Genomic DNA, 7,168 nt, shown 5'->3' with positions numbered 1-7,168 from the left:
CTAAACCTCTATTTTCATTCCTTTGGTCCTAGATTTTGTTAGTAAGCCTAGTAATGAGTTGAAGTTAGGAATAGGTGGTAACTTGGAGATGAAGAAAGTTTGAGAAGTGATGATTTAGATATGAGGAAGTAGGGTGCAACTGTATATGTATATGTATACTACTTGAATTATGAAACTGGCTAAAGAAAAGAATAAATGTTACATCTGAGTACTCTTTCTCGAAAGTGCGACCCCAGGAGATGGTGGAAGGTGAGGATCCCCTTCTTTGTTCCTCCTGGTATTGTAAAATCGCCCCCAGTGAGATGGTGGGAGGTTAGGATCCCCTCCTTTGTTCCTCCTGGGCATATGAGAACGTACCTCTTGGGTAAACACAAGGGTTGTGGTTTTGCCCCACTTGCTCCACGTTGGTTAGTATAGAGGCTCTTCGGGTAGACGCAAGGGTTGTGGTTTTGCCCCACTTGCTCCGGGTTAAGATGTGTTATATATAAAAGTGCAATTATATGATGAGTAAGTAATGAATGATTATGAAATGTTAATGAATGAATATGAAATGATTATCTGAGATACGAGTTTCCCTGGGTAAAGTACCGTGACTTGCCACCATGTGTTCCAAGTTGAGACTCGATACTCTATTGACCCTACGTCGTAAGGGTGACCAGGCACGTATAAATTCTCGAGAATGATACCCTCCATTGAGCAATTGATATTTATGTATGTGAAAAAACTATGCATAGACTCATGGGGATGCGCAACGGGGGACAGTCCATGGTTTAACAGCCGGCTTGTCGGGTTGGCTTGATAACCGACAGATGAGACTCATCAGCCATAGGACAAACATATATCATGTGTATATTGTTTGTTCTGTTTGCTATTCATTATTTGGGAATGCCTAATTGAATATGTTATGTTAACTGTTATATTTGCTACTTGCACTATTTGTTTTCTACCTGTGCTTGCATTTGTCTGTTTGTTTGTCTTTGCAAACTCACTGGAGACAAATGAACAGAGGAAAGGTGGAAAGACTTAGTTTTAAAGTTAAGTTTAAGCTATGCTTAGATATTCTTAGAAGACCACCCGATTATGGTTTCTGTTTTAGTACTTTAAGCTTTATAATCTGAGTGTCGGCGTTCTAGGATTGCCTCTGGCTTTCCCAGGACCTTATATCTTATGTATGTGGCACATTTACCATGCTGAGAACCCCCGGTTCTCATCCCATACTATGTTGTCATTTTCAGATGCAGGTTGAGAGGCACCTCGGTAGGCGTCTGGAGCTTCTGCAACGAAGTGGTTTCATTTTCGGGGCTCACTACTTTTGATATTTTGATACATATATGTATAGTTTCTCCTCTTGTATATATGGATACTTTACTTTTGTACCTCTTAGAGGTTTTATGGAGAACTAGGGCTTTTAAAACATGTACTTTTGGGCTAAAAGTTGTATATTTTGTATATAAATATTCTCCGGCCAGCCTTAGTTTCGCAGACTGAGTCGGAGACTTGTTATCTTGTATTCTTGATCTTCTAATCCTGTTTTCCGTTTATTTGTGCTTATAAACTTTAGATTTCTTCACACGCAAGTAATCTCGTTTCCTGAGTGTTGTACTTTTTATTTTGCAATTTTGCTTTATCCATTTTTCAAGACTCCTTGTATACTATATCCTTTTCAATATTATTACATATATATTTTATTTTAGAGGTCGTAATACCAAACCATCTTTATCTTATGGCTTAAACGTAAAATTCTGTATGATAGGGTGTTACAAACTCCACGTAATTTTGCAGTCAGTTAAACAAAGAAGATAAAGAAGACAATATTGTATTTAATTTGATAAAAATTGTATTTTTTCTACTAACTTATTTATATAGATCTTGCAAGTAAATATTTTTTCAAAGACTATGTCTAGTTATAGCTTTACAAAAAATATATAGAAGGCCTTGATATCACCAAGAGTTGAATTGTTTGCTTAATTTATTTTAGTGGGTACGCAGTGTTAATACCAAGAACAAATTGTATAAATTAAGTGTTATTAATTAAAAAGAGTAATAATATAGTATGTAAAAAATATATTGAAAGTGTGCAATATTTATTTTTTAGTTGTGAGTTTTTTTTTTGGGTAGATATGCGACATTTGATTGTTTGACTTTGGTAGACGATGGACTATATTCTAAACACAAGCAATAAAGTAATATTTTGAGAGTTAAACAATATTTTTTATGAGGAAGTTGGAACGAAAAAATTGGTTATTGAATTTTTTTGCTTTTATTTAAAATATATATACTTGGTTGGGAAGGAATTAAATGGTTTTCACAAGATAGCATGGATTGCAGAAATAATTGAGGGATTATCTACTTAATATATTAAAATTGGATTTTCTCACAATTAATAAAGGTGAGATGTCGATCTCTCGTGACTCCGTTTTTCCTTTAAAATAAACTTTTCTATTCTCTATTCTAAATTATTTTATAAAAAATATATTTATTATAATTATATTATAATTAATATTTAATCAATAATCATAGATGATTTGTTACTTATAATAATTAAATACAATAAATACAGATTAATTTAGTTACAAAAATCATTGTCTCATATTTTTTTCTATTGTTTTTTTAATTTATTAAATCCAATCAATTATAATAAATTAATTATATCAACTAATTAATTTAATCAATTATTTTCTAATTTAATTTTTTGAATTCAATAAATCAAATAAAATCAATTATACTAATTATTTGTATCAACTAACTGATTTGATTAATTCTTAAAAATATTTTTATTTGATTTATTTTATTTATTTAAATACATGAATTATAACTGATTAGTTATTTGATTTTATTACGATAAATATCAAATTCTATTTCGAATATAAAAATATAAAATTTTATTCCTTCCATTTTTATTTTACCACTATAAAAGACCATATATGCTAGAAGAAAATATCATTCATTTACCAATTATTCTTTAATTAGGTAGCTTTTACAATAATTCTTTTTCTTCCTATGAGGCGTCGTCGCAAGAAGTCAACTATCATGGACACAAACTACCACACACTCTTCAACTCCTATGCTCATCATTCAGAGCAATATATGATATGTTATCCATGAAACATTTATAGACCATGGTGTTATCATGTATGCATAAATAAAAAAAATTCCGTAATTAAACTTAAGTCATTTACCTGTTTGTGTGGTATATTATAGTGTGAAATTACTTTCAATTTGTGTTGTGCAATGATATTATGGTTTAATTTAAGCTTTTATTTTAGAACCGTGTTATGATTTTATCTCATCCTTTTCTCTTAGATATCAAGTTGATGTATTTTTATTTATTATTATTGAAACGGAAGTGATATAAAATTTGTTAAAAAAATAAAACTCTCACACGTAATTTATTTTATTGTAGTCTTTTATCTCTTCTATTTCTTTTTATTTTCTTCTTATTCATTTTATTTTTTTTTAAATATCATATAATTATTATAATTTATACCAATTAATTAATTATAATTCATTATATCAGTTAGTTTAATTCATTAATTTATAATATGCATGATAAAATAGATTATTTGTTACTTATACGTTTATTCTTCTAAAATCTAAATCTGAATAATTATATTTTTAGTTTTAGTTAATATAAAAATTTAGAAATATGTTATATGTACAAATGTAATTGTATAGTATTATTTTTTTTAATGGTGTAGACCAACAACTCTAATTTTATTTCACGGTCAAATTTAAAAAAAAAAGTCGTAATTTTAAAGGTAGAAGGAAAAAAATAACAAAATTAATAAAAAAAATAGTTAACTTATATTATTCTATTAATTTATTTAATATATTAAATTATTTTTATTTATATTAAGATTAATTTTAAATATTTTAAAATAAAAAGTATAATTAATTATAATTTGCATCTTAAATTATGTTGAGTACATGATATTCTATTGTGCTGCTAAAAGTAAAAATGAGATAACAAATATAATTTTATCTCTTAATTCAGTATATTTATTTATATTTTATACTTTTTTTACGATTAATTTTGTACGATGTTGGTATATTAAATAAAAATACCTGTTATAATAACAAAAAATAAAATAAAATTTATTTCAATCAATAATTTTATATTCTTTACTTTTTTTTAATTTCATTTTGGATTTTAATTTATTACTAAAAGGTAGTGAAATTCTATTGATACTGAAATAAAGTTGCAAAAAGGTCCATAGGGTAGAATAAGTAAAATAATGTGATACACATATTACAACATCCAAATGAAACAACCTAAGATCTAAAATGTTTATCTTTCTCTTTCTCGCCGTCTATTATATTATCGATTCTATTATATTAAAATCGATTTTTTACATTTAATGATAGAGTCAACGTAGCATGTTTCTGAGAGTGTTTCTTAATTTATTTTGTTTAACTCATTAAATACAATTCATTATAATGCGTTAATTATATCAACTAATTGATTTAATTAGATATTTAAGTATCACATAATTTAAAATTATGTATATTGATTTGATTTTTATGATATATAAATTTAAGGAATAAATTAAAATAATATAACTTATTACTTATTTAATTTGAATACAACAAATACAAAATTAATTTAGTCAAAAGTTTATTATTTTCTAATCTTCTATACATAAAAATGACAAAACAAAATTGTAAAAATAATCTTTTTATCGTTTTTGCTATTTTAATTTTATTTTCTTTGCTTTTTTATGTGTAATTTTATTTTACATTAACTTTGTGTATTTAATAACAAAATATATTCATATTAATTCTATCATATAATAATATATTTTTCTCCTATGTTAATCAAAGAATTTCGATAGTTATCAACTACATCTAATAGAATGACTGAGAAGTGAGAACTACGACAAGTTAAACCCAGATTCAAAATGCTGAAACAAAGGAAAGAAAACAGTGGATATATGATTAGAGAAAAATATATAATAACGAGAAATATACTAAAACTGGATTTTTCCTCCAACTAATAAAAGTGAGGTGTCAATTTTTCATGAATTTATTTTTCCTCTAAAATGAAATCACTATTTTCTCTTCTAAATTTATTTTAGAAAAATATCTTTATTATAATTATATTACAATTAACATTTAACGAATAATGCATGATTATACTAATTTAGGAAAATATCTTTATTATAATTATATAAAATCAATATTTAATATATTATCAACTAATAAAAGTGAAGTGTCAATTCCTCATGAATTCATTTTTCCTCCAAAATGAAAGTACTATTCTCTCTTCTAAATTTATTTTAAAAAAATATCTTTATTATAATTATATTACAATATTACAATTATATTACAAGTAGCACTTAATGAATAATGCATAATTATAATAATTTAGAAAAATAAAATAAAGTCCAGTAATTTATCTTTCGACTGCACACGTATGTAGAATAACTTTTAAGAATGAGTTATGTATAGTAAATACGTTCGATAATTGTAAAACTGTATACTAACATTGCTATAATATTATTTCAGGTATATGTTTTGCAGGCATCAAAGAAAAATGTTGAGTTATTTTTTAGTGGGTTTAAATTATTTATTGTTTATTAGAGAATTTTGTGCATTAGAATTCTCTAATAATTTATTATTTATTTTGAGCTAATTTTGATATGTTCTTACTTGACAGTAAAATAACATATAAAAATTTGTCGGTGAGTGTAAGTATTAAGGTCTAAAGCAAGTTGCCTTAGTATAGAATAATAAGAAAGATATATTACTAATTAGTTTCTTTGGATATTCACCTACATTTTCATCTTTATTATATGATTTATGGGTGGGAAAGGAGCAAAACTTTTACAGGCACAATTGTCATGTAAATTACAATAAATATATTCTGGATGGAGAAAAGGATGTCGATCGGATCATGCGAAAGGGATCATATATAGGTCCATTTTAAATTTATAATTATTGTAAGGTTCTTATTCCTCAATCATTATTAAAAGCCAGATGGAAAAAAAAGTGGAATTCTTATGGTCATCACCATCAAGCTAGTTGCTAGTTCATATATATTATTATGTAACCTAGCTACTAGCTAGTTCATAATAAGGAATCATTCTCCACGTTCAAAAAGCAATACAAGATATCAGGGATTATTAATTTATTGGTTAGTTAATAGATAAATAGAGAATGTAGCTTATTGATTATAGAACATGATGCATGCATGCATGCATGCATATGCTGGTGGCCAACTTGATATAAAATATCAACATCAACATCAACATATATATACTATGTATTGTGGTTGATAACTTGTATTTTCATCAGCATTTTCGTATCACACAGTTCATATTATTGTATGTTTATTATGTATCAATAGAAAAAGGTTTAAATTTAGTAAAAGTTTCTTCAATAGTATATATATATATATATGGTGGTGTTTCAAGAATATTTGATGAGGAATGTTACTACGATTTTATTAGGTAGACAATAACTTTTATAAATAATGTGAATAATGAGCTTTTGAATTGACTCAATAAAAAAAAAAACACTTCATTCCAAATTACCTCCTAAATTTTAATATTAGGATAATCATCTGCACACCTAGTAAATTGAACATTCAGCCATTGTTAACTGTGCATGAATAAATCGAATCAAAAGAAATAACCATCTAATTAAAAATAATGAACATAATTATCTGCATACCTATTGAATTGAATATCCAACATATTCATTGTTCACATTGTTTAGTATTCTCATTATCTATCTATACTTTTTCATGTTACTAATATGAATACAACCTTAACCAAGTTTGATGCTATTATTTTGAATTAGAGAAAATTATAATTTTCTTTTGACATAAAAGCAAATATTTTATTCATGGAATAGTTATATTATTCTTATAGATAATAAAAATGATATGTATTTAAGAGGACATTTTTGTTATTCTAGAACCAAAAAATAAAATTGTAATCTTATCATGTTAGAAGAATTATATTATGTCTGTTTTAGTGATAAAAAAACAAGAGTGAGCTGACCAGTAAATTGACTATTTCATCGACCCAGGTTGGTTAAAGATATCAAATTTTATTCCGGATAAGTTTGATACTTTTTTTTTGGTATTATGATAAGTTTGATACTTACCTTCCCTTTTTCTGGGACTAGGTGTTTTTTTTTACTGAGGTTTAGAGTCTTGCTGATA

Source organism: Arachis ipaensis, chromosome B01 (genome assembly GCF_000816755.2).
Source record: "Arachis ipaensis cultivar K30076 chromosome B01, Araip1.1, whole genome shotgun sequence".
NCBI classification, from domain to species: Eukaryota; Viridiplantae; Streptophyta; class Magnoliopsida; order Fabales; family Fabaceae; genus Arachis; species Arachis ipaensis.
The sequence above is the reverse complement of the archived record's forward strand: the minus strand, read 5'-3'. Positions refer to the sequence as shown.